Raw genomic sequence first — 22513 nt, 5'->3', positions numbered from 1 at the left:
TCTGCCAAGAAGACTTCACCTTTGTAAAGTCAGGTAACCACCCCACTCCTCTTTGCGGAATAATTCAATTCAGCTGACGACAAAATAATTCCACAGAGAGCAGTTCTAAAGGGGACTGGAGTACCCGAATTTGCTTGCGAGGAGAAAATCACCTGCTCCTGAAACAGACCTGCTGGAAGCTCTGGAGAGGTAGGGCTCGATACGAAGACAGACTTGTCGGAATATTTCCCGTGGGGGCGTATGAATGCATAATGCTACCGGGATAAAACCCATGGGAAGAGTGGGATAGCGGGAGACGGACTATCTCCCTTGCGGAGAACGTTGGGAGGGGCTAGAGTGGGCTTAACCACGTAGCAAACCGCTTGTGGTTTGTTAGCATTTCAGCATGGGTTTAGTCTGCTCAACGCAACAGGTTAACTTTACATTGTAAAATCCTGGATTCACACACTAGACATTGTCATTACTGCCCTCGAGGTAGGAATAAGTCGTCCTGCCTATGTAAATTGTTTTACGTAGCCTATAGATAGAAATTATGCTCTGCTTGCTCGTGTAAATTGCCATACGTTTCCTACAGTCAAGAATAATACTCTTTTTTCTCGTGTAAATTGTCATACATTGCCTATGGTCAGAAATAATATTCTTCTTGGTCATGTATATTGACATACGTTCCCTATTAACAGGAACAATATTCAACTTGCTCGTATAAAGTTCATACGTTCCTTTTAGGCAGGAATAATATTCTTCTTCTTTTGTGTTGTGTTACCATACATGTCCTACAGGTTGGAGCAATACGTCTGAATATTCATATAAAGTGCCAATACGTTGCCTTTAGATAGGAATAACACATGACTTTAATCGTGTAAAGTAGTGCCCTAGAGCAGAAATAACAAGTCAGTTTATTCCTGTAAATTCCCATAGATGTAGGGATAATACTTCTGCTTGTTCCTGTTAATAGCCATACCTGCTCTAGAGATAGGAATAATACTGCTTTCCTGTTAATTGCCATACCTGCTCTAGAGATAGGAATAATACTTCTACTTGTTCCTGTTAATAGCCATACCTGCTCTAGAGATAGGAATAATACTGCTTTTCCTGTTAATTTCCATACCTGCTCTAGAGATAGGAATAATACTCCTACTTGTTCCTGTTAATTGCCATACCTGCTCTAGAGATACGAATAATACTGCTTTTCCTGTATATTGCCATATCTGCTCTAGAGATAGGAATAATAGTTCTGCTTGTTCCTGTAAATTGCCTACGAGCTCTGTAGAGGTAGGAATAATACTTCTGCTTGTTCCTGTTAATTGTCATACCTGCTCTAGAGATAGGAATAATACTTCTGCTTGTTCCTGTTAATTGCCATACCTGCTCTAGAGATAGGAATAATACTTCTGCTTGTTCCTGTTAATTGCCATATCTGCTCTAGAGATAGGAATAATACTGCTTGTTCCTGTTAACTGCCGTACCTGTTCTAGAGATAGGAATAATACTTCTGCTTGTTCCTGTAAATTGCCACACGTTTCCAATGGGTAGGGAATGCATAACAATTTATGTGTGGAGTCGTGCCTCCACACCCCACTATGTGTCTTCATGCCACGCTGCAATGCACAGGGGATAGCTTTACTATATCTTTAATAACCATGTAGATATCTGTTTGGTGTGTCTGAAATTTTCATTACAGTCCACCAAAGTTTTTAACGGCAGTCTCGTCTATATTTTACAGTGCTCTCGGTCTCGTCTCGAGTAGACCATTTGCTGTTTGTTGTCCAATAGTTGTAGAAGTTTGCTGAACTATCTCAACCATAGCAGATTAGTACTTTAAAAATTTTAATGTAATTCAAATGCTATTAAATTAAAAGTCGCGAAACAAGTCAACTTACTGCAATTTAATGACGTTCTACTTAAGCACTGTACGTTGCAAGGAAGATTTTAAGCTCCAGTTAACCACACGGTGAGAGAAATATTCAGCTACAAGCTCTACACGGTAGTAGCAAGGGAAAGTAGAATATGACAACCAATGTATATCTTTGCTCCATATCTACCACAGCGCTAGAACTGCAGGCGTAACTGAAACATGGTTTACGAGCAGTTACCACGGCAATGAAGCGGCAATTAGGATCAAATGATAACTTCCTATCGGTCTTGCGGAAATTACCACTTCCTGCACTTGCCGACGGTACTCACTGAATCGTTAGAAAATTTCTATTAGGTGGACCTGTGGGAGGATAATTTATTTAAGGTGAGCTTTTGCTTTTTCAGTACATATCTTCTTTGGCCTCTGTGACTGAGTGCGTTGAGCTTATGACTCACGATCTCGCGTCTGAAGGTTCCGGGATAGATTCCTGGTCTGGGCATGGGTGCTTGTTTGTGACAGTCCCTTCTTCACTCTTCTCATCCTCATCATCGTGATTAGCTGACAGTCGTAAAACACGAAAAAGGGGGAAAATTGCTCTTTTACTTAGTTGGGCTATTGTAACTTTATTAGTATTAGTTATTCTGGATTGACAATGTTCAAAAAAAGCGAGAGAGAGAGAAAAGCTAGAGGAAAGAGATAGAACGGATATAGGAGAGAGAAAAAGAGGGAGAAAGAGAAGAGGGAGAAATGAAAGCTGAGAGAAGGAAAAGAAAAGTGACAGAAAGAGAGAAGGAAAAGAAAAGTGACAGAGAGAGAAAGAGAGAAGGAAGATAAAGAGTAACAGAGAGAGAGAAAGAGAGAAGGAAGAGAGAAAAGTGACAGAGAGAGAGAGAAAGAGAGAAGGCAGGGAGAAAAGTGACAGAGAGAGAAAGGAGGGAGAAAAGTGACAGAGAGACAGAGAGAGAGAGAGAAAGGAGGGAGAAAGTGACAGAGAGAGAAAGAGAGAAGGGAGGGAGAAACTTGACACGGAGAGAGAGAAAGAGAGAATACACAGAAAAGTGACAGAGAGAGAGAGAGAGAGAGAAAGAGAGAAGGGAGGGAGAAAAGTGACAGAGAAAGAGAGAAGGGAGGGAGAAAAGTGACAGAGAAAGAGAGAAGGGAGGGAGAAAAGTGACAGAGAGAAAGAAGGGAGGGAGAAAAGTAACAGAGAGAGAAAGAAGGGAGGAAGAAAAGTGACAGAGAGAGAGAGAGAGAGAGAGAGAGATGGGAGAGAAAAAGTTACAGAGAAAGAAGGGAGAGAAAAAGTGACAGTAAGAGAGAAAGAGAGAATGGAGATAAAGAGTAACAGAGAGAGAGAAAGAGAGAAGGAAGAAAAGTGACAGAGAAAGAGGGAGAAAAGTTATAGAGAGAGAGAAACAGAGAAGCGAGAGAGAAAAGTGACAGAGAAAGAGAGAAAGGAGGGAGAAAGTGACACAAAGAGAAAGAGAGAAGGGAGGGAGAAACATGACAGAGAGAAAGAGAGAACGGAGAAAAAAGTGACAGAGAGAAAGAGAGAAGGGAGAGAAAAGTGACAGAGAGAGAGAAAGAGAGAAGGAAGAGAGAAAAGTGACAGAGAGAGAGAAAGAGAGAAGGAAGAGAGAAAAGTGACAGAGAGAGAGAGAAAGAGAGAAGGAAGAGAGAAAAGTGATAGAGAGAGAGAAAGAGAGATGGGAGAGAGAAAAGTGACAGAGAGAAAGAAGGGAGGGAGAAAGTGACATAGAGAGAGAGAGAAAAAGAGAGAAGCGAGGGAGAAACGTGACAGAGAGAGAAGGGAGGGCAAAGTGACAGAGAGAAAGAAAGAGAGAAGGGATAGAGGAGAAAAGAGAACGATTTGTTTGAATTGTCTTCTTTTTCTTCACTTTTCTACAACTTTAGGCTAATTGCGAAGATGATGAAAGGCGATAAGATGAATGGGTGAAACGACAATCACAAACACACATTGTTGATTGATTTGTTCTATCTAACTTTGCTTTTCTGTCACTTTTGACTAATCGCGAAGATGAAGATCAATTTGTCACAAGGTGAAATTGATGAATGGACAGTCACAAACTGACATAGGCAGCACAGAACCCAAATCTCTGAGAGAATTATACTGGCTGCGAGTCCAGACGCCTAGGCCTAATATATCTTCTATATATATAAAAATGGATGTATGTGTGTAGGTTTGTGTGTAGGGGTGTGTGTGTGTGTGTGTGTGTGTGTGTGTGTGTGTGTGTGGATGTTTGTGGATGTGTGTGTATATGTTTGTTCCAGCATACCTCTCGAACGCCTGGAGCAATGTCAATTAAATTTGGTACACGTAACACTTGCAATCTGGAAAGAATACTTTTGAGGTAAGACACCCAATTTAAAAATAATCAAGAACAACCGATATTAAAATCCGCACAGACATCCGTGACTCTATGCAATCCAGCACAACAATAGTGTTTCTCGGGTTGTCTAACATTCAGGCTGTGTTGCGAATGAAATCCATAGTTTTCGTGACACTCCCAATACGGTTCAACTCCAAGTTCATCACCTATTGGCATGGGGGGAGGGGGTGAGAGGGGGTAAAAAATAAAATGCCGCAAATGACCTATATTAGTGTCGAATCCATAGCTTTCGGAGTCGCTAAGCTAATTGGTGCCATTCGTGATCACATTTAAAATTAGTTACAGTTTACACTATAGTTAGAATTCATTATTTTCCTGTCTAATACTAGATTGGGATAAATAAATACCCTGGCAACGCCGGGTAATCAGCAAGTTAGTCTATAAAATTCAAGTCCAGGGTGTACAATGTGGAAATGATACAGTCTTTTGGGTGTCTTCAGAAAGTGGTATCCCTTACATCCAGAGAAAAGAGAAAGGAGAGAGGAAATCAGAGAGAAGGAAAAGAAAGAAATTCAGAGAGAACGGAGAGTGAGAAGAGAGAGAGAGAGTGGGAGAGAGAGAGCATCTCTGACGAGATGATTTTGTACCTGTAGAAGGTAAATAATTAAAGATAAAACAAACAAATAACTAACTAAGTTAATAAATCTCATTTCGAATCACACTAAAATATCTCGATTGCAGAAAGTTACCGTCAAATAACGAGCAACAAGTCTGATTCCAGATGTTACGCAGCATTTTTTCCCCTCGGAAGAGAACCTCGTTTCAAATAAATGTCAAACAAAATGAAACTGGGATATCTTGTTAAGCAGAGATATGGGCTGTATGAAGATCCGCGCCGCTAACAAGACCGAAATTGAGTTTTCCCAGGGGAAGGACGAAACCACGAGAGCTCGAAACCTATCGCGTTGCGAAAACCGTTGCGTCACAGGAGGTTACCCCGTGCGAGCGGGAAGGATAGGTTACTTAAAATTACCATATGTACAGTCACGAGCAATAAAAATGGGGGCGTCTAGATCCTGAAATGATCGCTTCGCTGCAAACGTTATTGTGTGTTGCCTAGCTCTACGGCGATAAGTGAATTTTAATAGCAAATTTTCAATGGCAACTTCTACCACCGCCATACAGTTATGCAACACGCATAACACCTTGCAGGAAAGCGAGCATTTCAGAAACTAGTTGTCCCGTTTTTATTATTGCCGGTGACTGTACATTTCTCCACCCATTCTATACATATTACTGATTAGAATCCACGGAGTCAGTGACGTGCCCATGGGGGGGGGGGGTGGTAGGGGTTATAACCCCACCCTTTTGGTCAAGTATTTAAAAAAAAACGTCAAAGGCAACAAAATATGGCAAAATGAGGACTGACTACTTAAAAATGTAGACATAACCTCTCCCTTTCGAAAATCCTGGGCACGCCACTGCACGGAGTAATTGGCAAATGTGTCGTTAGTGTTGCCCACGGGACGAGACGGGACAGGCTTTTAAAAATTCGAGACGAGACGAGATTGACCATGTGTCATAAGACAAACGAATATTTTCGAGACGAGACAGCATTTCCACTTGGCTCCACGAGACGAGACAGGCCAAAGTCTCGTCTCGTGGGCAACACTATGTGTCGTAATCGGCTAAGTTTCTTTTAAAAAGAATCAATTTGTATAATTGGAAAAGCTATATTGGAGAAACATATGCTAACAGCAATATCACGATTCTAAACCTGACTTTGTTGACTTTTGTTAACTAGCATCGGTTTTATGCCACTTTTGGCTAATCGTGATGATAGAGATGAGTGATGATATGATACAATTGATGAATGGACTCTCACAAACAACACCCACGCAGGGATTCGAACCCGGCACCACTGTCGTAGTAGCGCGTTGTGGTAACAACACTGTAACAGAAGTCGGCGTTTTTACATTCTAATATAATGTGTATAAAGTACACACGCGCACGCACGCACGAACATATCGATATTTGGAAGTAATTAGATTTCAATTAACTACTAACGGAATTAATTTACTTTAACAGTTACTTTACATTCTTGCATGAAAGTAAAAAAAAAATCTTCAGCCGTATTTTGCAATATCTTGACGCAAATGTTCGCTTGAACGAAGACTAAAATTGATTATTAAAATTGTGAGACAAATGTGAGGAATGTGTCCCAAGTGTAGTTAATTTATCGTTGATTTATTGATTTGGTTTATCTTTCCTCGCTTTTCTGCCACTTTTGACTAATCGCGAAGATGAAGGTGAGTGATGATATGATAAAATTGTCGAAAGGACACTCACGAAGAACATCCTTGCCCCGGCCGTGATTGAAACCCGGGACTCCACGGAGGCCGGCTGTAATTCATTTTGTACTGACAATCATCATCGACATACCTGCCCCACGTTATTTATTTAACAATAATTAACACAATTATGGTGCCGCCAAAGAACAAAAATAAAATGTTAATATTACGGTTTAGTGTTAATTCAAGTTTCAAATGGTTTCAATTTTAAAACGCAGGAAGGTACGGTCGTAATCATTATTCAAAATAATTTCGTAGTTCTGTTATACCCACATAATGTTGAAATTACTTTCTCTAACTAGCAGTGGCGCCAAAAAGCTTTTGTAACTTTCAATTTTCACGTAAACAGCTTTGAGCCTTGAAAACTTAAAACGGACGATAAGAAAACAGTTTTCAAAAACAAAAACTGAAAACGGTTTTGAAACACGAAAAATGAAAACAGTTTTCAAAAACGAAAACTCAAAACAGTTTTCAAAAGCAAAAACAAACAAAAAAAAAACTTTTAAAAATTTAAACAATTTTTTATGAAATTGAAGTTTTTTTTAAAAAAAATACAAACTATTTTCAGTGTTCTGAAAACCGGTTTAAACAGCACTTCTGTTCAACATATGGCAAGGGAAGTGGTGTGATCATATTTTTTAGATTTTTGAATCTCTATCCCACTAAGGAGTTACCGATTGTTTTAAGTTCCGTTGAGTGGCGTGCCCGGAAATTCCGTAAGGGACGGACACGACCGCAACGTAAGAGGAGTTTAAACTTTTTTCTTAGTAGCCTGTGTTATAACTTACTACTATTTACGTGTATGAAGTCAGTGTTTGAATATGAGTGAACCAAATTAGGGGATGGGGCCATAAATCCAGTAATTCCTCTACAGCACGCCACTGTCTCGGTTGACCCGTGCGCTCGACACGTTGACCTTTCCTGACAAGCACGTGTCATACGCACGCCGACACTTCCACCCGACCGACGCACGGATTCAATCCGGTTAGTTAAGCGCTCAACTCACACAGCTTGCTTCCCCACAATACTCTACAGAGATCAATATACACACTCTATTGACCCTTTGATGACCTACAAAAGCATGTAATCTTGCTACAATGACCGCGAGTGGTTCGTAGTAACATACATAAGCATGCACACTCGTTAGAACTAAGTGCAGGTCCTAGATTCAACGTCCAAGACTTACCTCTACCAGGTTTAGGAAGGAGTGGTTGTTGACTGGCCGCAATGAAGGGTGGACAATGTTCAGGAAGCCATAGTGGACAATCGCGGCACGTTCCTCCGCTTTCCCGGTTCTCACAAGATGGCCGCCGCTGTCAACCTGAAAATCGATACGTAACAGTGAGCAGGCGCGATCACCGGCAGACCCAGAGATTATCAACAAAATGCACGTAGAACACCATTGCCCCCGTCATGCTCTAAACGGATTTTCGCACGTCGACTCCCATTGGCGGATGTAACTACCACGCACTATCACCAGTTGCCAATGGTAACTTGCATTGCAATGGGATATCGAGAGATCGATATGTTCAACAGTCGAAAAGTTCGCAGTTGGGAATTTACGAAATAATTAGCACGTGCTTGTAACATATGGGACGGAAAATTTATATTAATTGTGATAAATTAGCTTGTTTGAAGTTAATATAAATGATAGTGCTTCGGTATTCAACAGATTACGATGCAAAACGTGAATGTACTGCAAGTTAATAAAACAGAATTTGTATTCTGCCGCTGACTATACAACAGCTGTTTGGCTTATTGGTCTAACAAACACGTTCCGGAAAACAGTTCCTAATCTTGTTTTGAGTATTTTTACTTGGTTGTTTAAAATCGCTTTTCAATCTTTTTATGATAATCGATGAAAATAGATAAGGATTAGACATGTATTACGTAGATTGACCAATACAAACCAAAACCCCATACTTTCGCTTGGACTCGAACCCATAACTCCAGCCACGAGATTGTGATGTACAATAATATCGACATTTCAGAATAACTTCATCATAGAACAACATTATGAAGAGAAGATGGCAACATTAACTAGCATTGCAATCGTACAATAAAAATAAGTGTAGTTTTATATCTACAATGGTATATATTTATTAACATATAACAAACAAAATCTTTAATTCTCTCTATTTAAAAGGAGAATTTCTTTTCGATGTATAAATATGATAAAATCCTAAATGACAATACCAAATATAAATACAAACGTATATATGTATACATACAAGAATTAGACCCTAGAACAACTTTGTTGTTTTGAGAATCTTCCCCTACAATTGTTGTTTTGAGAATCTTCCTCTACTATTGTTGTTTTAAATTTTTTCTGCATATGCTGGAAAATAGAGATAGAATTGAAATATCAGCCTTGAACAAAACCCAACTTTACCAGTTAATTCGTAACAATTTTACAGTGAAAACTCAGAGAATAAATGTTCAATTGAAACTCGTGATATCCACATATGTTCTTTATATGCATATCTTGATCATTATGTATATTATCCGCTATCTATGGAATATCAAAAATCATTGTAATTCTGTATATAGCATATCTAAAAATAGATATTGTAAAAATGTTTCATGATGCGTATCATACTGCTTAGGTAATCACGTAATATACATGGATCAATATCCACATCAACCCATTCCTTGCCGGGAACTCCATCGAGAGTGAAGTGAGCTGTATATTAACAGTCTAACTCGGGAATTGAATGAATAGTCTGTTCTTATAATCGATTACGAAAAAAAGAAGAAGAAGAAGCTGGAAATATCTCTCTCACGCAACCTTTGCGACTAGGCAGAAGTTCTACCTCATACCTTTTGTCGCGTGACTTTGTGGTGAAACCAATGCGCCGCTTTGAAACTCAATATTACATCTCAATTTCCAAAACGAGTGCTACGGACTAAAATTATAGGCTACCGTTTGTGTCAGAGACCTCACGCTGAGCGGAAATACGTTTTATCAAGGCCACTGATACCACAGCTACAATTGGGTACGTCATACGTCCATTAGGTTAGAAGCGTAGAAATATTTGACAAAAAGCAAGTTTGTTAAAACTTTTTTGGAAAGTGGAGAAGGCGCTGTCAAATTTAAGAGAAAACAGAGAAGGTACTTTCCAATTCAAAGGAAAGTGGAGAAGCCTGATAAGGTGCTGTCAAATTTAAGGGAAAGTAGAGAAGAGCCTGTCAAATTCAAGGGAAAGTAGAGAAGGTTCTGTCAAATTCAAGGGAAAGTAAAGAAGGTTCTGTCAAATTCAAGGGAAAGTACAGAAGGTTCTGTCAATTTCAAGGGAAAGTAGAGAAGGTACTCTCAAATTCAAGGGAAAGTAGAGGAGATACTGTCAAATTCAAGGCAAAGTAGAGAAGGTACTCTCAAATTCAAGGGAAAGTAGAGAAGGTACTGTAAAATTCAAGGGAAAGTAGAGAAGGTACTGTCAAATTCAAGGGAAAGTAGGGAAGGTACTGTCAAATTCAGGGGAAAGTAGAGAAGGTACTCTCAAATTCAATGGAAAGTAGTGAAGGTTCTGTCAAATTCAAGGGAAAGTAGAGAAAAGGCACTGTCAAATTCAAGGGAAAGTACAGAAGGGACTGTCAAATTCAAGGGAAAGTAGAGATGGGCCTGTCAAGGGAAAGTTTAGATGGGCCTGTCAAATTCAAGGGAAAGTACAGAAGGCACTGTCATATTCAAGTAAAAGTAGAGAAGGTTCTGTCAAAATCAAGGGAAAGTAGAGAAAGTACAGTCAAATTCAAGACAAAGTAGAGAAGGCACTGTCAAATTCAAGTGAAATTGGAGAAAGCACTGTCGAATTCAAGGGAAATTAGAGAAGGTTCTATCAAATTTAAGGGAATGTAGAGTAGGTACTGTCAAATTGAAACATGTGTGGACACACATTTTCATCATTATTTTCCTTTACTTTCCATGAGCTCATCTGGGATACTTTATGACTTTTCTTTTCCAATTCCTGAAAACCCACATCGCCCAAAACAAAAAATGGTAATAGTCAATTTGGGCACGTTTCGTTGAACTTGAAAGCTACAAGATTGCCGTGACAAGACTTGGCACAAATTCGTCTAGTCTCGTCTCGTATATATAGAATAAATGACACACACAGAGTGTCACCGTACAAACGTTTACAGCGCATAGAGGTCATTAAGGTAAGCAACTATTCTCAATAAAGATTTTCTATTTGACGCCTCGTCTCGGCGATCTGACAACCACGTGTGAAATTCTTTATATAGTTATACTTGTCAACCTGTTTCAAAGTGACCGCTCTGAGATGGTGAATAACAGTAGTTTTCTACCGCAAAAAAACACGCCTAGCCCGGGTGGACGAATCGAAACGAGAAAGGGAAGGTCGGTAGAAATAGGGTAAAACAAAAAAGTTGTTGATTTCAACCAGTCTTTCAGTTGCATGCATTTGGTTGTTTGCTTATTACTCTTTTTGTGTGCTAGTGGTGGTTGTTACAACTCGTAACACACCCTTTCGAAGTGGAACAATATGGAATTTTCACGGAACCTGCTTTCCCCTTTGCGTTCCACTTACAACGGTCATCCTTATTTTAGCACTGAACTCGTCGGGTTAGCGCATGTGCACTTGCACAAGCTGCTTCTCAGTCTGCGTTCTAGTTATAGCCGCCACCCCTATTTTGCCTCTCGAGTCGTCCGGTTAGCGCATGCGCAATTGCATCAAAGGTAGCGGCTAACGAAGTATACCTGCTTCTCTGACTACGTTCCACTTACAGCCGTCACCCCAGTTTTTCCACTGAACTCGTCCTGTTAGCGCATGCGTATTTGCGTCGATGATCGCGACTTGTATATACCTTCATTAAAAAAAAAAAATCCTCTGCACAAATGTAGTAAAAGACTACGCAAAAGTGTTCCTTGCACTCTCCGCCATCTGTTGACGAATTGCTAAATTCCACCGCACGTACCTTAAAAAATACAAGTCCTAAATGACACCAGTGCACGCTAAGATTCCCAGGAATACTTAAGGACCTTTCTCTAATGCCATCAACGCAAGTTCTAAGCGAAACTAAGCCATGGCTGTTTAAAATATGGACGTTCAAATAGTCCATCTCATTAGGGGCTTCGAGTGTTGTCGCAAAACTTCTCCCGAGCGTAGAGCTGGGGCAGTAATAAGCCAATCGATCTCCTGTCCTCCTACGTGCATTCTCTGCCCAGATTGGAAAGTTTCAAATATTTATCTTGTTCCAGTTGTTTGCAAGACGTTCGGATGGGTTTCCTCAGCAAGTGCACGAGGAAAAAGAAAACAGAAAGGAATTCAAATAACATCAGGCAACATGAAACAGTTTTAGGATATTTATGAAATAAGTTATTTCGAGCATTGGATTGGAATGATTGAGTAATGTATTTTATGACTGACTTGAAACTTTAAAATTATGCTCTGATAAGCAACTATGGATTCGTAGCGGTTTTAGAAGCTGTTCTCAATCAGGAATCGAACACGGAATTCCATCACAAGGTGAGATCTTTAGCCGGTACGTTATCATTAATTTGAACAACATATGAGCGCCATTCACCAAACCGCTGAAATTATTTATAATCACTGTGTAAGCAATCTTGCGAATTGATTTTTATGTATGTCGTAAGAGTCGGATTTTTATATAACCTGAACACGCGAAATAATATGTACGGTCACCAGCAATAAAAATTGGACACCTAGAACCTGAGATACTCGCTTCCCTGCAAGGTGTTATGTGTGTTGCCTAACTTTACGGCTTTTGTAGAAATTGCCATTGAAAATTTTCTATTACAATCCACTTCGATACCCGGTGGTGGCACATTACACAGTGGCTCGGCTCCCACTTTAAACTATAGCTTCAATCCCGATTAGCCTATCTGTACATAAAGTGAACTTAAAACAAAAACTCAAATATGCACATAAATATGTGGAAAAATCAATGAAAATAATTTATAATATATATGTATATTGAAGTGTATAACTATGTTTCCGATTCCTGTGTAATTTTAAGCTATTAACGGAAAATGTGATTACATTAAATTAATTTCTGTTTTATCTTTAATTTAAGAAGCCATTCTGAAATAATGAATTTGTAATTTGCTAAATGTCATTGAACAATTTACGATCATAAGAAATTAATAACGTGAATGACAACACTTTTAGGTTCAGTTCAGTAGCCTCGTGTGGCCAGATATTTTTCAGCGCAAGATACCTTCAAATCTAAGATGACGGACTGCTACAGGCAGATAAAAATTACAGATTTACATTTTTAGAAATCTTATTTTGAATGCATGTTCCACAAATATATGTGCATTACTCAATGAAAACTAGAGAAATTAGCGTTTTTTTGCTAAAATATGCACTCTAAATGGAAAATATGTAATGAATGTTAAAAATGCAATAATATGTAACATGAAATTCATGCATATTGTTTCGCACATCGTAATTCGCGGAAATTTTGTAATTTTTCTTCAAGCCCTACAAAGGACAAAAGTATGTAATTAAATAAAAATTAGGACTCTAGTTATACTGTTCATTTCACACGTTTACTTTTGAAAATGTTTCAGTTCATTGTCTCAATGCTAACTTGCAATATATATATACATATATATGTATAAAATTGTTTCTCAGAATATTATTTTTTACTTTTACATATGGGGAAACGGGTGTGGGCTGAATTCCATTCGTCTTCCCTTTGTACGACCTTTGCTAACGAGACTACACAGCGGAAGAGGCAGTCTGCCGCCCCTTAAACAGCAGGCATGCAGTTCCAGGTCACATGGTCAATAACGAACGCTGGATAACAAATATTTGCCACGGACCAGGGCACGGCAATTATCACTTTTAATTGTGTCCATTCTACCGTGGTAAATATGTACGAGGTTAATTAAGCATCGAATACGTGAATCGAACTCCAGACAATGATTGTATGCACGAAAGAGCCTTGTTTCCCGAAATTCTTATGGTTTGAAGTCAGTTGTTGTTGCTTGAAAGCTTCTTTGTTAGTTGCATAGTTTTATGGTTTCTCAGGTTTTAACCTATTTTATTCCTTACTTGGTAACGTCACTATTGTTAACATATTTTCGTTTTAGCCATTTCTTAATGAAATACATGAATCCTATAGGTCCTAAAAACGGCTAAAAGGAGTTAGGATCCTAAAAAGGGCTAAATTGAACTTTTCAGCTAAATAAATGTAAAACATAAAAAAAAAAATCATGAAACCTTGTTTTGTTTCATCAGAGTGAACACATTGCTAACTGTACGGAAATATGATAACGTATCCTCCCCTCTCTCGCACACACAGAAGGGGGAATGGAAATGAGAGAATGGAAAGAAAAAAAAGGGAAGCAAAGTTGGCATTACAAAAGAAATAGCTTAACAATGACACGTTTTAAATTTTTATCATTTTCTGTATTTTCTAAAAACTGTGTTTTTTGTATGCTTTAAGTTTAGTAAACATGTAATATGCGAAGGAAAATATGTTTGCAGTATTAATGCTCATTTAAATGCAAAGATTTGTGATTGATTTCAATAAAAATACGGGTAGGAAAAGAATCCTAAAAAGGGCTGCTAAATCATCTCTTTATAAAGCCTAAAATGATGTCTATAAAATCCTAAATATTCGGGCCCTTGTAATTACTATTAAAACAAATTCATGATGGCTATAGCACTGTGCGAATTAAACGTTTTTGCTTTGGGAGCCGCTGGCAGGATTTTTTCTCAGGGAGAGAATAGTAAGATTTCATATCTTGCCCTTCAGTCATAAAGACTTGTATTGCTGTTTTTTGTTATTATTATTTTACAAATCATAAAATTCAAATTTAATTTAAAATACTTTTGCGCTGTATGCAAGTTCAGACTCCAGTCTGCTATCTAGACAGAAACTGGATTCGCCTTGCTCCCTTTCAATAAACATCTATCATTTTGTTGATAACCAGTTCTTTTGTATTTTTGTATTTTTTCACAAAACACAGATATCAAACAGATATCACTACTGATCTTCATGCTACCTCTGATACATGTTTATAAATTCTGAAAGGTACTGTAAGAGAAAGGAATAATTGAAAATGACGGGGTGTGAATTATCAAATTCAGATCCCGACTTTTCGTAATTCCAAAGGACCTTATTTAAAAGATTCTAATTCTTGATATTTTCTGCACTATAAGTGCCTGAAATTTCTTGAAATTAACAGTTGTTATTCCATAAGTGCAAAAACAATCACTTGAAGAGGAAAAAGTGCGTACAATTCGAGATTTAAACCACATCGAGAAATTTCGAAAATTTTCCGATCTGATCAGGAAATGGAGATTTTTTTTTTCAGTCTTGATTCCTGAACGTCAGAATTTTTAATATTTCTTTCCCAATCCCATCCCGACCAAAAGTTTTCCGTCCCGCACACCCCTAGTTAAGGCAGTCAACATGATTCAAATGTCTCTTGTGAAAACATTCTCTCGTTATTTTGTTGAACATGGCAGTTAATTGCTGTAACTGACAGCCTGTAAATCGCAGAAAACATCATTCTTTGTAATAAAATATCGCCACAATTTCGTCATTCGAATTACATTACACACTGCATCTCAAGGGCAGTAAGTAGCAGATAAGTAGTGGAGGAGCCGCTTGTGTTGAGGAGTAAAAAAATACTAAAGGGAAAGGTGCCCTCCTTTTCAAGGAATCACCTCCTGCTTCTTCTGTCATGATTACAGCTGCCTGATTGATGGATATATTTTACCTCACTTTTCTGACACCTTTGGCTAATCGCGAATATGATATGATGAAACTGATGAAGAGACACTACAAAAACATCCAGAGGATGTGTGATTATAGTGCAGAAGGTTTAACCTGGCACAGTTCGCGCCAAACCGTAGATTTCCTTCTGCTAGCCGACTTTCCCGGGCGTCACGTGAGTGTTTTCAACCATTGGCATAAGCCTTGGAGACAGCACGTGCTCTGTTCTCTGCCTACCAGGGGTCGCCGCTGCCTTCACTTGTCCTTTGTTGCCACGTTGTCAAGGACGTGAATGTTCATGTGCTTGCACCCGCAAATGACAGCTCGCAGTCCGGCCTGTCGCCATGGTTGCTCGCTTGCGCCGAAATCAGTGGCAACAACGTCCTGCAGACGACGGAGAAGGTTTTGGCGGGAGCAGTGCCAGGTTAAACCTTTTGCAGTATAAGTGAGGAAATAGATGAATGAACACTTTCAAAGGACACCCATGCCGGGATTCTAACCCTGGACCACTGGCGTCGCCGCCACAGAGGTCGGGCTAATGGCTAACGAATCAGATTACCAGGATTTTCACACATCGTGAACGCGACCGACGAAGCCTCCTGATCCGCTCACTCCCTCCAATCCTCCCCTCATACAAAGCTACAGTACCGATGCTCTCTCCGCAGTCCGCACATGCGTAAGAGAGCGCAGTTTACGTAAGTTACTGGCACCCGTCTGTTAATATGAGAACAGCTCCTTCATAATAATAAAAAGAAATCATCAAGCTGTGTCGAAGTTTTAAGTCCGCTTTATGCTCGTATCGGCTAATCGGGACGCCGAAGGGGACTGTCATGAGGATTAGACCCTCTTTGGACAATTTTCTGGAGAAAATGGGTCAATATAAATATATATATATATATATATATATATATATATATATATATATATATTTCACTCCATTTTTGAAAACAATAATGGCAGTCAAAATTGCTCTTTTTTTCAGCAACTGAACTCCTTAATCTTTATGGTTGCGCTTGTGATGCAAACGATTATGTGATGTCCCTCAACCGGGGATCTGACTTGGGACATTGTAATTAAGAGGCGACAGCCCTACACCATCAGGGAGGCCCAAAAAATAACTTTCACCTACAGAGAGAAAGATATACACAATAAAAGAAAGTTGTTGTTTTTTTTTAAAAAAAAAAAGAACTGCTCCAACTTGTGAACGCAAGTGTCAAGCATAAAGGTAATGAATTTAGGATGATGTTAAACAAAGGCAGCCGCTTCATGCATGAAGATAGTTCAAACAAAGAAATGTCATCAAACAATAAAGTTGGCAGAAAGATTTTACGGGAGGTAATTAAAATTTCTCGAAAATGGAAAAACCCTGTGTTTGCACGATATCGTCGTAAGAAATATATCATTTATACCAGGGTGTGAAAAAGTTCGTAGAATACCTTGGTAGGGAGAAAGGTGGTTCCACTCTCGGCCCAGGTATTGTCCTTTGTGAGTGTCATTATTTTTATCTAATCATCGTTAAGAATTAGCGAAAGTGTACGAGTGCACATCACTGTCTATCTATCTCTCTCTCTCCCCTTCATGATTCCCCCCACCCCCACTTGTTTAGGAATTGTATAACACGAATTTTCAAATAACACATTTGGTAGAGAACCATTCCTCATTCGAGTGTGTGCGTTGAAATTTCATAAGTTTCTATGCGTGTTTTAGACTCTCGTTTAGGGGGAGGGGCTTGGGAGCCGCTACAGCTCCAGCCGCAAAGGACATTCGAGGGGACGGGAATGCTTTGAGAAGGGTCTCAAAATTAAAGATATACAGGGTGTTGCAAAATACCTGTTACAACGCTTGGGAGGTGATTCGACAAGTAAAAACAAGGAAAAAATGCCATGTGAAAAAATGTCGAAATCGGCACCGTTTGCGAGTGACAGGCGTGCGAAAATCGCCTCACACCATGTTTATAGCATAATAACTCAAGAAGGAAGAAATATATCAATGTCGGAATAAAATAATACAAACAAAATCGTACCTGGCGAATACAATGGTGCATCAATTGAGGCCCAGTGTAAATTGCGCAAGGGGACTCTCAAAGAAAGTGGGGAATCCCCTGATGGAAAATACAAGAAATTTACTACTATCTTCTACATAATGTTGAGATCGGAATGTAGCCAGTAAAAAATGGCGACGTATGTCCACATGCCCCACTACTGCTGGGACACCGTCCCACACCCGGGAAATAGGAAAATAACTGCAAATCTCCTGTTGTACACGGTTCACATTGCGGTACGAAGAAGAAAAGAAACCAATTTGTCGCATGTCCCACTACTGCTGGGACACCATCCCAAATGGAAAAAATACGGGAAAATCATAAAAAACGTTTTCAATCCCTTAATGTTGACACACTACTTTGCAGTACGAAAAACAAAAGTTAAACAATGGCCACATGTCGTCAGGCTGTACATACGTATACTACAAGAGATCTCCCCAAAGAAAGTGGGTAATCCTCGAAGGAATGAAGACGGAGAATGGCGAGAAAACGCACACAATGGCATGTAACATTTCCAGGTACAGCACATCTGGAAGGGATTCCACTGAGAAGCTCACAACCTCCGCACATGCAGATCGACGGTATGAAGTACAGCGATATCCAGCATCTTCACTCACACCTTTCACTATAGGACACTATGCGGTGCTGATAGGGGCTCACAAACACCGGTATACTCAGAGATGTTGTTGAAAATGCCCGCTATTGACTTCAAGACAAAGATGGCATCGGCGAAGCACTGCTTGTCTGGTACGCGCAAATACCTCTGGCATGTCACCAATTGTCCCAGCAGCGGCACTAACACGAGCAACGAGGTCCTCAGCACTTTCCACGGGGGTTTCATACACGAGCCTTTTCACTTCTCCCCACACAAAGAAATCCAGTGGTGTGAGGTCGGGGGAACGAGGTGGCCACTGTAAAGGTCCACCCCTGCCAATCCAACGATCGCCGAAAATATCGTTGAGTAAGGCCCTGGCTCCCCGGTCGAAATGTGCGGGGGCGCCGTCGTGTTGAAACCAGATACGTTGTCTACCTGCCAGTGCCACGTTTTCCAAAAGTTCAGGTAATACGTCATGTAGAAACACCCGATAATTCCCACCACACAAAGTAGAGGGCAAAATGTACGGGCCTATCAAGTGGTCACCTACTACGCCACACATTCACTGCGAACCTATGTTGATGATGGCGCACAATGATTGCATGCGGATTGTCCATATCCAAGACGTGGCTGTTGTGGCTATTGAACATGCCGTCCCTGGTGAATATTGCCTCATCGGTCCACAAAACTCTTCTTGGGAAATCTGGAATGGCAAGAGTTTGTTGCACGTACCATTGGCAGAAATCCATGCGTAGGGGAAAGTCCGTGGGCAGTATGTGGTGCACCTTATGCAATTTGTATGGGTGCAATCCCTCCTCCTGAAGAACGCGGAACACATTGCTATGGTGGATTTGACACGTGTGCTGATGTTATGACAATCTCGTATCGCGTCCAACACGTCCTCTTCAAATTGCACAGTGCGCACAGTGCGGGGTCTTCCACAATCCTACCTACGGGGCAGTAGAGATCCAGTTTCACGCAGTCGAGCATCAAGTCTTTGAAAGAGTGCATGTGCTGGTAACCGCATATTGGGAAAACGTTCGTGATACGAACGCCGTGCTTCACGGCTGTTTCGGTTTGCCTCTCCATAAACGAGATGCATACCAGCAAGCTCGTGGGTAGAGCACTCCACCAGTGTCCTGTTCGAGAACTGCCCATCAACAGGGGCACTTTCCCTTCGAGTGACGGATCACAACTACCGTGATTAGCACCCACGTAATGTCACACAGGTGTCCACGCAGTTTTTGCAAACCGAGAAAGAACACGAGAATACGTACTCTACGTACACTATTCCTTGGCGCAATTCAACCATACACACACGCCAGACTAAACTCCACACTGCGAGACGCAGAACAAAAGAGGAAAAACAACGGTAGACTACACTCTCTACGTAGTATCCACCAACACTAATACGTGACAGGGGACCTACACTCCCAGCGCCTCTAGTGGGGCTTTCTGTATCAATTAGCTGAAATCAATCTGAGCGTAATTTGACGGAATAGCGTCATTTTCGAGTGAATTTCCTATTTCCCGAGTGTGGGACGTTGTCCCAGCAGTAGTGGGACATGTGGACATACGTCGCCATTTTTTACTGGCTACATTCCGATCTCAACATTATGTAGAAGATAGTAGTAAATTTCTTGTATTTTCCATCAGGGGATTCCCCACTTTCTTTGAGAGTCCCCTTGCGCAATTTACACTGGGCCTCAATTGATGCACCATTGTATTCGCCAGGTACGATTTTGTTTGTATTATTTTATTCCGACATTGATATATTTCTTCCTTCTTGAGTTATTATGCTATAAACATGGTGTGAGGCGATTTTCGCACGCCTGTCACTCGAAAACGGTGCCGATTTCGACATTTTTTCACATGGCATTTTTTCCTTGTTTTTACTTGTCGAATCACCTCCCAAGCGTTGTAACAGGTATTTTGCAACACCCTGTATATTTGAAATGTGTAAAAATATAAATAATATAGACCAGAAGAGCTTTGACATTGTCTGACTCTCGTGACGTTCTTTTTTTCGGTCTCGAAGTTTGAGATACCTTAACCTTTCTGAAAGATGATTTTATTAGCTTTGAAATTGCGTTTAGAACATCTAAATTCGAATAGTTCCGGAGGAGGATTTAACACTAGGCTATCCTAGTCTATAGCCTAGGGGCCGCACAAGAATGAGACGCTGAAGGGGAAGAAACGACAAAGACCATAGACTATCAAAAAGTCCTTAAATTGTGATAATATATAAAACATGTCAAGTGCTTTTACTTGCTTATTTCATGAAAGAAGGTAGAAGGAACGACTTTCTTGCATTCTTGTTAAATCTAAGTGTATTGTATTAGCGAAGTTTAATAAATAATTTTTAATCAGATGTGTCTATATTTGAAAGTTTGCAAGTGTTATTAACGCAGAGCATGCAATTAGTGGAAGTGATGTTCCATATTAACAAAGCTGTTAATATTAATATAATATAATATAACATAATATAATTATTTAAATGATGATCATGGTATGACAGGGTGGCTACTCTAGGACCTTGAAAAAAATTCAAGTATAATCCCCAGTTTTCAAGGCGAACTTTCCAAATAATCAAGGGTATAATCAGATGTTTTCTCTATTTCAATCTTAGGTATTGCAGCCTCTCACCACACACACACACATATATATATTAACAATATAAAGGGTCTGTGTGATTCCAATGTATCCAAAAATTCCAATTAAATTAAATTAAACGGTATATATATATATATATATATATATATATATATATATATATAATTTAAGGTGTGAAGCTTACGTTTGCCATTTCACATACTCGCTTTTGAAATACATCTACAAACACAAGTCACAAATGTTACGCGATATATTAATCTACAAAAAATGTTAATTATATAAGAATTTCAAACTCAAATTTACCTAATCAACTTCAATAGGCCTATACCTTGCAATAATCTTCCGTCTGTCAGATAGATTGCAATGACACTAACAAAGCACACGGATTGACAGAATTTTGTTTTATTTTCCATGCAGCTTTCATTTGTTTTCCTTCCTAGATAAAAATAAAAACTAAACTGTGAAAAACTTTCCTCCCGGCATTAATAAATATGTACAAATTCAATGGGATTCGGAAAAATAAAAACTGCAGTTTTTCATGTGTATGGACAAAAATTCACCTTGAATTCACGCATAATTCCCGGAATTCAAGGAATTCCCGGTGAGTAGCCACCTTGTATGACGACCAAGTAATAATAATAATAGTAAAAATGTGGACAGTGCCAAACAAAGAATAGCCTAGGAGGCCAAATTTTATAAATTCCCCCTTCCCCGGCAATACATCTGAGAGTGTGCATCCCGGTAGATTCTCAGTGTTTACTATATACGTTGGATATAACTTTGGTGCTAATAGCCCCGAAATTTAACTATTCTGCCACTTTTTTTCACTAATTACACAGACTACTACTGCGCATGCGTCAAACAAGGTAACGGTATTACGACAGTGAAAACGGTCTGAAACTTTTGCCAACCTAATTATTTTCCAGGTTTCGTGTCATTTTCTTCACATATTTTTTTTTTCTTGTCCACGCTTGTTAACTGTATTCCTCCTCGATCCCCGCCTAACTGCTTTGACGATTTCACTTGTTTCTCTCAAGTAAGTTGCATTTACTTCATCCAGGGGTAACAATCGCATATACACAACATGCTGTTAAGCGTCAATCTAAGAAAAGCATCTTCAAATATCTTGCATATGACTGTTGAATGCAGCTGCACGCACGCAAACTTTTCACGCTTGTGCGATGAACTGCGAAATAGCATTCTCCTGCACGCACTGGCACGTTTCACAATATTGAGGTTGGAAACAGTGGCTGGTGTGGTAAATTAGACACAGACAGTGCTTCAAGGCCAATTCCCAGTGAGACATTCCTTCGATTCCGAAAGAAATCCTCATTTTTAAAATTGCCAGAAGCAGGAGGGAGATGCGGTTACGACACCAGTTAGGTTGCGTACACTACCTATCATCTTGGCTTTAAAAAGCAGCAAGATTTACCAATACGTTCCCAGAGAAAGAAATGTTTACATTCAAATCGTTTACAAACAAATCTCGTGTAGCTTTAAATTACAATCTCGTTTGAAGAGTAATAATAATAATAACAAAATTGTAAACTTCGTGGACCAACAGCCTTTTAAGGTCCAAGGTCAGCCACGTTGGCTTTTCCCTGGTAACGCAAAATCAGCACATCCCATCGCTGCTGTTCACATCTTTCGCTACTTCTTTTCGAGAAGCTTTCCAGTTGTTCTCACGATGTTTGATCAACACTGAAATCTTGGGCTTCTCCGAGATCAAACCATGGGATCATTTTGCACCAAGGACACGAGAGAAGCGAACCATGGATAGATAAATCCAATCACCCTTGATACATCCTTTCCAATTATTTGATATCTTAGTTACATAACTTATCTTTCAGCTTGTTCCCCACTTACTACAGGTTGTCTGGGAACTGGTCTAAATGGCACACTAAAGACAATTTTGTGGTCTCATTTAGAGATGAAATGTTTATATTTTTCTAACATGTTCAAAATTTGTCCATAGTTGGAGCTTTACCATGTTCC

At 39.6% G+C, this 22513-nt stretch overlaps 1 protein-coding gene and 1 long non-coding RNA gene across 9 annotated transcripts in view; one reads left to right on the top strand and one right to left on the bottom strand.

The window, feature by feature from the left end:
- The window catches only part of LOC145987783 (synaptotagmin 1-like), a 321930-nt gene that overhangs the window by 66078 nt on the left and 233339 nt on the right, over window positions 1-22513 (top strand). The window lies entirely within an intron of this gene.
- Window positions 7749-22513, bottom strand: part of LOC145988338 (uncharacterized) — a 34862-nt gene continuing 20097 nt past the window's right edge. The window contains exon 3 of the long non-coding RNA XR_014441739.1: window positions 7749-7878. This is a non-coding gene — a long non-coding RNA (uncharacterized LOC145988338). The remainder of the gene's footprint in view (window positions 7879-22513) is intronic.

The sequence above is a fragment of the Lepisma saccharinum genome, chromosome 5 (assembly GCF_977018435.1).
Source record: "Lepisma saccharinum chromosome 5, izLepSacc3.1, whole genome shotgun sequence".
In the NCBI taxonomy this organism is placed as follows: Eukaryota; Metazoa; Arthropoda; class Insecta; order Zygentoma; family Lepismatidae; genus Lepisma; species Lepisma saccharinum.
Note: the sequence above shows the minus strand (reverse complement) of the source record. Positions and strands in the feature narration are given on the sequence as shown.